This window comes from Balaenoptera acutorostrata, chromosome 16 (assembly GCF_949987535.1).
Source record: "Balaenoptera acutorostrata chromosome 16, mBalAcu1.1, whole genome shotgun sequence".
NCBI classification, from domain to species: Eukaryota; Metazoa; Chordata; class Mammalia; order Artiodactyla; family Balaenopteridae; genus Balaenoptera; species Balaenoptera acutorostrata.
The window spans coordinates 83,762,083-83,772,333 of record NC_080079.1 but is presented as its reverse complement, the minus strand read 5'-3'; the positions used below and the strand labels follow the sequence as shown (position 1 = coordinate 83,772,333).

Here is a 10,251-nt window from a genome sequence, read left to right as displayed (position 1 = left end):
TGAAAAACAACTCTTGGCCTGTGCTCTGGTTAAGCGATACTTTTACAGAGTTGTACCCCAGTTGTGTAGATCATGTGCTATCTAATAATGCTGCACTCAAGTCTGTTGCCCAAGTAACCAAAAGAGTCATGTGGAAATGGAACTCCTTAAGGGGCTAACTCATGTTTCATTTCTAGGGCTAGCAGGGTGCCCTAGGACACCGAGGACATGCTGGGTCCTCAGTGATGCTTGTTGAATTCAAACATGATCGAGTAAATGACTGAACAATCGAACGAATGCATGACAAACATTTTTAAGCTACAGGAGAAACACAATATTTAAGGCGTAATTCTCACTTGTCAATGAAAAATCTCCATTGCTGGAGGAATGCACATCTTCTGCCTGGCCTACAGTCTGGAATTCCCAGGACCAGAAATCAGCTAAAGTTCTTTCCAATTTCTCATCAGGAGCTTTTCTTCAAAGGCCTTTGAGGTCTAGGTGGGTACCACAGAGGCCAGAAGAAGACCAAGTAAGGCAACAGGGAGAAGTGATGGAAACTGGCTAAATGAAGGATGACGCATAGGGCCTGATGAGGGTGATCATATTTGCCTCTGTTAGGCCAAGTGTTTTCTTCTCTGGGTGTCTAATGGTTTTGTGACTCGTCTCATCAACTACATCGTAAACCTAAACAGGTCTGGGAACATAGGGTGTTTCTTCTTTCTTCTGTCCCCACCATGGTCTGGTGGAATGAGAACTAGACTTGGAATCCAAACCTACAAGTCTTCTACCCAACTAGCTAGATGGCCTTAGACAAGACACTTAACCTCTGTGATCCCCAGTTTCCTTATCCAGCCAATAAGAATAGTACTACCTCACTCAACGGGCTGTTCAAAAGAGGAAAGAAGACTTCTGCAAACTGTGGTACTGTATACAAATGTGAGGAATTACTACTATAATTAAAGTAGAGAATAAATACATGTTGAAACACCTTGAACTGAATAGAGAGGTGATGCAATTCTTTACACTAGGCAAAAAATCAATATGTGCCTCTACTTAAGACTCCTTTTAAAAATAACACATATAGAGAATATATATATACACATAGAAAAAAATTTAAATGTACATATATATAGAGAGAGAGAGAGCAAGCTAATGCATACATCAACACATCACATTATTGTCACCAATGAATTGGAAATATCGAATGCTTGTGATTTTATGGTAAATAAACAAGCATTGATTAATGTTTTTCCATTTTACAGTTCAAAATATATGTTAATTGGGGCTTCCCTGGTGGTGCAGTGGTTGAGAGTCTGCCTGCCGATGCAGGGGACGCGGGTTCGAGCCCTGGTCTGGGAAGATCCCACATGCCGCGGAGCAACTGGGCCCGTGAGCCACAACTACTGAGCCTGCGCGTCTGGAGCCTGTGCTCCGCAACGAGAGGCCGCGATAGTGAGAGGCCTGCGCACCGCGATGAAGAGTGGCCCCCGCTTGCCTCAATTAGAGAAAGGCCTCGCACAGAAACGAAGACCCAACACAGCCATAAATAAATAAATAAATAAATAAATAAAGTTTTTAAAAAAATATATATATGTTAATTGTATATGTGTTTTATGGGGACATGCAATATACCCATTATAAAATATTGTATCCTAAACACCATAATGGTTATCACTGGAATATTTCTGCTAGTAGAATTACTCTTAAATTTTTTCTTCTTTGTGCTTTTCTCTATTTTCTAAATTTTCTTTAATAAACACATCACACAACTTTTTTTCTGATTCTGAAGTATTTAAAAAGAAAAAAAATCACCCTTTTATACCTGACTTACATCTGTCTTGGACTGGTGGGTGACCACAGACTTTTGTAAGATAATTTACAAACCATAAGGAGGGAATTCCCTGGCAGTCCAGCGGTTAGGACACCACGCTTCCACTGCAGGGGGCCCGGGTTTAATCCCTGGTCAGGGAACTAAGATCCCGCAAGCCGTGCAGATCAGCACCACCCCCCCCAAAAAAAGATAAGGAAAAAATTATCAAAGTGACACAGTTCATTCATAGGAAAGATCTAATTAAATAAAACCTGATTTTAAAATTCTTCATCAAATATTTCCTAGATCTGTGGTTTAAAAAAAATCTGTCTGTATGTGTTATTTTGGGGTAAAAACAGAGAGGTATAACAATATACATTCATATTTACTTGCATAAAGAAAATATCAGAGGGGGAATGAGAGGTGGGAACCCAGAAGATGAGAACAAGAAAGAAGCAGGACTTTGTGTACTTTTCGTTACACTGTTTGAATTTTTAAAATATCATGTGCAAGTAACAACTAGCCTAAAATGCACATGTTATAAGAGCTCCTAACCTTTGTTCTGGGCAGTCAGGCCTCACAGTGGGCCTGTGCTACAGGCTGCCGTCACCAGTGGAGAGACGGATGTGCGGGCCTGAGCTGCGTGCAGGCGCCAGGCTGGTCCTGGGCCCCCTCTCCTCAGCCTGCTGTGTAGTCGCGCTTAAGATTTATCTGCTTCCTGTGGCAGCGCGAGGCCCCAGCTGCACACTGCCTATGTTCTCTGCTCCAACCCAGCATGGCTCTTGGTTGCCAGTTGGTCACATTGAACATAGCTGGCTATGTCTCAGGGACTCACCCTGTTCAATACACTTTCCAAGCCAGGCTCAGTACAAATTAAAACAAACAAACAAACAAAAACACGTTGCCATTATAGGCTTGCGTTCAGCTGAGTGTGAGATACAGTTGGGCTAGAAAAGCCTGGGAGGTGCCCCCAGTGCGGCCAGGTCCCCCCCCCCCATGCTCCCAGGTAGGAAGGATCTGCAGCAAATAGAGCCTTAGACTTCCTCCCGGGAGCCCGTTTACTCTAACGGGAAATGCTGACATAGGGTTCCGGACTAGCCAACTGCAAGCTGCCTTCTGGACATGCTCTGTCGAGGGGATGTGGGTTGCAGAATTTTGTCAATACCGGTAGGCTGGTCACATCTGGTGGCCCTCATCTGATCAGCAATGTTCCGTGAAACTCAGGGAAACATTAAAACTTTGTGAAAACTACATTAAAATTAGAAACATCTGTCCATGAGAACACACTATTGAAGAAAATGGCAAGACAGGACAAGGAATGGGAGAAGGTATTTACCACACGTATAACCAACAAAGAATTAGTATGTAGAACATAAGTAACTCCTGTAAATCAGTAAGAACCAAACAATCAAAAAACAGGCAAACAAGCAGTACGCTCCGTGGTCCCATGGATCTCTCTTGCTGCAACCGCGTTTGGAGGCCACAGACCCGGGGACGCCCCTCGCCCCAGTCTCCGACCACCCTCCAACGTTTTTCCCAGTCGCAACCCTCAGAATCAGCAGTTCAGGATCCTCGGCCTCGGGACCAGCCCACACCCTTTTCTGAGCTTAACTCCTTATTACCAACCAACCGTGAGCTCCCAGATTGGTCAGAATGATTCCACCGAGGTGGAGGCCATTGTCCACCGCCTGGTCAACCTGCATCTGCGGACCTCCTACACCTACCTCTCTCAGGGCTTCTATTTCCACCGCAAGGATGTGGCTCTGGAGGGCGTGGGCCACTTTTCCCGCAAATCGGCCAACGAGAAGCGGGAAGGCTCCCAGTGTCTCTTGAAAATGCAAAACCAGCGCAGTGGCTGTGCCCTCTTCCGGACGCGCAGAAGGAGCCCCAAGATGAGTGGGGTAAAACCCAGGACGCTATGGAAGCCGCCATGCTCGCGGAGAAGAACCTGAGCCAGGCCATTTTGGACCTGCATGCCCCGGCTTGTGCCGACGCAGACTCCCACCCGTGTGACTTCCAGGAGAGCCCGCGTCCTAGACGAGCAGGTGAAACTCATCAAGAACGTGGGCGACCACCTGACCAACCACCGCAGGCTGGGCTGGGCGATTATCTCTTCGAAAGGCTCACCCTCAAGTACCAGTAGGAGCCGACCGAAGCCCAGCGACCTCTGAGGAGCCCTCCGGCGTTAGGGCTTCTGCCTGAAGCCCTTCTCTGCAGCCAGTAGGCAGCTTGTTAACCACCCTGGAGCCCTCTCCCAAGCCTTGGACCAAGTGGGAACAATAAAGCTTTTTTTGCAGAAAAAAAAAAAAAAAAAAAAGGCAAACAATTTTATACCTCTTAGGTAGTTAGAGGTGGAATGGCTCGGTCATACTTTGTGGTATATTTCCCTTTTTAAGGAACCAACACATTTTTCTGAAAAATGGTTGCTAGTATGCAGAAACGCAATATATTTTTCATACAGATATTATATTCTGTAGTCTTGTAAAAGTCATTTATTAGTTCTAGCTTTTTTTGTAGATTCCATAGGATTATCTATGTTGATGATCATGTTGTATGCAAATAAAGACAGTTTTATTTCTAAAAGGTAAGCAAGCAATTTACCAAAGGAAAACTTGGACAGTCAATAATATACAGAAAGACCCTCAGTCTCAAGGAAAGAAAGCTAAAACTTCAGTGAAATATTGTTTTGGACTAATTAGATTAGCAAAATTGTAAAAGTCTGACAATCTTTTTTATTTATTTATTTATTTATTTATGGCTGTGTTGGGTCTTCGTTGCTGCACATGGACTTTCTCTAGTTGCAGTGAGCGGGGGCTACTCTTCGTGGTGGTGCGCAGGCTTCTCATTGCCAGTGGCTTCTCTTGTTTCAGAGCATGGGCTCTAGGCACACGGGCTTCCGTAGTTGTGGCACACGGGCTCAGTAGTTGTGGCTCACGGGCTCTAGAGCGCAGGCTTCAGTAGTTGTGGCACACGGGCTTAGTTGCTCTGTGGCATGTGGGATCTTCCTGGACCAGGGCTCGAACCCGTGTCCCCCTGCATTGGCAGGTGGATTCTTAACCACTGTGTCACCAGGGAAGCCCTGACAATTCTTAATATCGGTTATTAAAACAATGGGAACACATACACTGTTGCTAGAAGCATAAGTAGGTGTACCCACTTTGGACAGCAATTTGGAGTTGAAGATATGCACAACCTATATATTAGGATGTAACTGGAAAAGAAAATCCATTCCAGGTCTTGAAACAGAAGGAATTTAATCAAAGGAATTGGTGACCTGTGGATTGAAAGAGCTGAGAAGTCAAACAGCAAACAGTGAGGCGACCAGGGACCAGCCATTTCAGGAACTCACTCCCATCTCAGTCTACTGAGACAAAAGACTGAGGCTACAGAAGACCAGGAGTTAGTTGGGGTCTCTGGGCAGAAGCTAGAACCAGGGTGGACCTGTGGGATGGGAGCCAGAGGTGCAGAAGCGACATCATCTGAGCAAGAGGCAGATACACACTCTGACTTCTCTTCTCTCTCCTGCCAGCACCTCCCATTGGTCAGGTTCCTGAGATACAGAACAGAGCAGGGGAAGGACACGGAATGGGTCTGCACACCCCACAAAAAAAAAGCCCTTGTACACGAGCAGATGGAGACATATATAATAAAACTTATAGCAGCACTGTTCGTAACAGCAAAACAGGAGAAACAAGTGTCTATTAATAGAAGAGACAAATAAATTAGAGTCATACAATGGAATGCTGTAGTAAAAGCAAATGAACTATAGCTACATTTATCAACATGGATAAATCTCACAAAGCCAAACAAAATAAATAAATGTCAGAATCTTTAATATTTATATAAAGCATAAAAGCATGCAGTATGATGATGATGATGAAGATAGACAGATATGTTGTAAAAGTATAAAGAAAAGTTGAAAAAGTGTAAGGATATACATCTTTTTGAAAAAGAAAGGGAGATGTGGACAGAAAGAGATATGCTGTGGGTTTCAAATGTAATAATAATGACACTGGGTAACGGGTACACGGGGCCGCTGTATATTGCTATTGATAGTTACCTTAACTTTACAAAGGGGCCTGGAGAAGTGTGAGTCTGAGTGGCTTTTCTAAATGGCAGGAAGAGACTCCATTATCTTTGATTGGAGGCAGAGCTTGATGCCATTTGGCGAATGCAGACTGGCCCGAGAAACCCCTTCCAGCTCTCTCTCCCTTGGACCCAATCCAATTAGGCAAGCAACCCTCGACCCCGCGAGCTCTAGCCATGCGGTTTGGTCCCATCCCAGTGGCATCCTCCGTAAAAATATTTCAAATTATAAAACAATCGATGTGAAAATAAGGAGAGTCAGGACTTTCCTGGCGGTCCAGGGTTTAAGACTCTGCGCTTCCAAGGCAGGGGGCGCGGGTTCGATCCCTGGTCGGGAAACTAGGATCCCACATGCCCAAAGGTGTGGCCAAAAAAAAGAAGAAAAGTAAGGAGATTCATCACCACAGGCACCTGCAGGAGCTCTAATTCAGGGAAGCCACAGCCTGGCTGACACAATGCTGACAAAGGGCTGCAGGTATGTATTCCCTGTCAAAAGTGCCAGTTGGCAATGGCATACACCAGTTTTACAGTTCTCTTGGCTTGCCAACCTTCAAATGAACTTTCAAAAACTGGTGGTATTTCCATTATTTCAGATTCTATATGTGATCTTACACATACACTTATACTGACATTTGCATAATTAAATTCACACAAATGCCACCATACTGTGTGTCACGAGGTCACCTGTGTTTCAATGTGTCCATAAACACACTGCTTTACACTAAACAGACGAACCTATGGATGGTGAAGCAGCAAAGCAGCAGCGGCTCTGCAGCACCAGATGACCTGACGTGGTTTTGGCAGCAAAATCAAACACAGGGATACTTCTTAAATGCAATTTGCTCCACATGGCAAATGATGGAAGAAGTGAAATATCTGACTAATACCTAATATTTAATTCCTAGACAAAACATTTCAGTGCAAATAGGGAAGTGCTTTATTTACTCTGATCCAAGTCAAAGGTAGCTGGATAATTAGTTTTCTTTAAACAACATTCAGCTTTGCTGACATCTCATTTTCCAAAAGCAGCTGTTAGCCAAATATAGTATTGTTTATTCACTCCCTGGAAGGCTGTTTTTAAAAAGAGCTTCTTCTGGTAAAAATATTGCATCACATAATTGGAGATAACAGGAAACGTAGGAGTTGATGTTTGTATTTAAATAAACATCTGCTCAAAAGTCCAGTTTTCTGTTTGTGAATAACTGCTTTATTTTGTGCCATCAGGCGCACTGAATGATTGCTGTTTATTCCTTGCTTTTTCAGCCATGCTAGGAGATATTCCAAACATGGTAACACACGAGATAGTCCTCTTGAAAAGGGATAAAAGAGATAAAGCTGAGTTCTTTGCCTTTGTCCTTTATTATACATACGCCAGCTATTCCAGTGCCAGAGACCATATGAATATGTAATACTAACATCACAATGTTTATTACGTGATACATACTTAAATTGCAGTTGGACAGTTTCCTTTTTTGGTTTTTTTTTTTTTTAGAATGTGACTATTTAAAAATACCTGTAACATCTGAGTTAAACCCCCGATTACACTCTGAAGGGAAGTAGAGAATGAAAATCGCTATTTTGCTCTTGCAAAGAACACGCTCAGTACCTCTCACTTACAATGTGCTTGGCTTGCATGTGCTCCTTGCCTTGTTGGCTATTTCACTTTTAATTTCTAGCAACTGAAAATCTACGCAACGTTCTCTGATCTGACTTCTATTTTCTCCTCACTGATTACTTGGGTTCTCTCCTGTCTGCACATTTTATCCTTAAAATACATAATTTCTTTCTTGAAGCCATTATTGACTCCCAGCTTCACTGTCAGAGGCAATCGAAAACAGAGTAGAAGTCTCTTTAAATTGGAAGTCAGAAAACCTAGGTTCTGTTTCTCACTCTGTTGCTGAAATCTGTAGGTTCCTCCCTGGGAAAATAAGGATTGAACTGAACAATGTCCAAGATCCCATTCAGTTCTAAAATTTTATTTCACTAACTTGGAAATGAGATTTGCTGCAAGTGGGTGGGTCACAGAGTGAATGCCAAAATTTGGGGGGAGGGAGGTGAGATGTTGGCTCTTTAAGGTTATCCAAGCCGCTAGAACCTTCTGTTGGCATGGGTAACTAAGAGCTCTGAACATATAAATAACATTGCATTTGTCATCCAGTCCGTGTGGCTTCAGATTGATGTTGACTGGTCTAAAATGTTTTGTGCTCACCGGGGAAATTGCAATCTTTTTATGTTCTGAACCATTTTCCGTTAGTGCCTATGCATGAGAAGTAATTCAAACAAGAAGCCAAAAAGCATTTCTAAAACTATGTTCAAATTCTAGCAAGAAGATTTAAGATGGAGCAAATGTTCTGCTCCCCACTTGGATCTCTGAAGCAGTGAATGTAGTTCATGAAGAATAGATTTGTATTTTCTTGCACATAAATATGTCTGTCATGATACCAGAACCATTAAGACAATTGGCTATGGTCGGTTGGGAAATGTATCTTTTCTGTCCATATTATAAAGTATGTTTTATGGTATAATTATTCTTGTGGTTTTATAGTTAAGGGTATTTTTATAGTATAGGAAGCTTCTGTCTATTGAAATAGCATAGGCCACTTAATTATTACAAAGCTCTTTACAAATACAAAAAACTACTAATACTCATTAGGAAACAAATTCTCCCCAAACGTTCTGCTTTTGTTATTGCATTATTTCCTTAACAGAAAAGTATAGCATGGTTTTGAAATCCTATCTCAAGGAAAGGCATGACTGCCCATGGAAATAAATGCTGCAGATTTCTACTCCTGACTGGTAAAGAGTAGGTACACGTATGTAAGCATTCCTCAAAAGTTTGTAGGTTCTTTGAAAGGTCAATAGGAATACATCTATATCAGTACCATTCTACACAACCAATACTAGAAGCTGCAGTGAAAACAATAATTATGAGAAATAAAGTGCTTTTAAAGGAAGATATTTAACTATGTAAGGATTTATAACTATGAGGGTGCTTAAAATTGGGGGTTCCTTTAGGATTATTTATCCAAGTGTTATCTTGGTATTGACAACTGTGGCTCTTTGGGGTTGAAATGACAGAACCCCAACTCAAACAAGATTAAGCAAAAAAGAATAAACAACCCACCACTCCTACACCCACAAGGGATAGTGGGTAGCTCCAAATGCTAAGGCAGCCCCGCCGGAACCAAGGACACCAAACTCCTGAGAATCTTTCTCTATTCATCACTTTCTTGGCTCAGCCAGTTCGGCAGAATGCGGGAGATGCCTCAGGCTTCCAGCCATGTCATCCCAGTTTGGCACAATCAGCAGAAAGACGACTTCATTCTCTCGAGGTTTCCGTAGCAAAAAGGACTCTCATGGGCCTTGTTCAGATCGTTTGCCCACCCCTGGACCAATTACTGCTGCTGGGTTACGGTTTATTTGTTTGTTTATAAAGGTCAGGTTATGGTTTACTGCACTGATCCATTCTGGGTCATCCGTATGAACAAGGAGCCAGAATTAAGGAGCTCAAGAAGAGGACCACGTGCAATGTGATAAAAGGAGACAGTGCTACCTAAAATGGGACGGGAAAATGAACTGGACTGCAAACTCTCTCACCTTGGTCCTTTCAGCCTTGAGGCAGAGGTCTCAGGAGCTTCGGTGCTAATGAGGGGCTTGCAGGCCCGTGAGGGCTGGTTTGCACACCCCTGAGCTGGGTGCTCCTTGGCACCTGGGCTGCGCTGGCTTTAGTAGTTGCCTGCCTTCTTCAGGTTCTTTCTTCTTAAGCTTTAGAAACTAAACACACGTTCACTTTATCGGTTTATTGTGGGAAACAACATGATGCCATGGGAAGAGAACGATGGGAAGCCAGAGAGCCCCCAGATCCTTGCTCCAGCGTTTACTAGCCTTGAGACCTTCGGCAAATTACTTATGCTCAACGCATCTTAGTTTCACCATCTGTAAGGTAACGTTGCCCACTCCCTTACAAGGTTGCTGGGAAAGACGGGATGTATGTAAAGCGCAGTAGCTGCTCACTGTAGATGTTCAGCTGTTACTGATGTGGAGGCACCATAACCTGTGAGCAACCTTAAAGGGCTGGGATCGTGTCTAATGCTCGAGGTTCTAGACCAAGGGCTGTGAGGATGAAAGAACAAGACATGGCCCCAGCCCTCACTGGACTTAGAATTTAGTAAGGGAGAAAGTGAAAGTGCCAGAAGAGGTAATATAAGAAAAAAGTGCTGAGACTTCAAAGGAGAGAGGAATTACCGTGTGTCAGGAACTTTACCCATATTCCCCATCTAGGGCACCTTGTGTTGCCATTTAACAGATTTAAGCACCAATTACTGTGGCAGAAAAAATAGCTCTGACTGCTCAATTTTTGTAATGTATTGAAAAAA

The 10,251-nt window shown here is 43.2% G+C and overlaps 1 pseudogene; it reads left to right on the top strand.

The window, feature by feature from the left end:
• The first annotated feature begins 779 nt into the window (after window positions 1-779).
• On the top strand, window positions 780-3,960 carry LOC102999590 (ferritin light chain-like; annotated as a pseudogene).
• The last annotated feature ends 6,291 nt before the right edge of the window (window positions 3,961-10,251 follow it).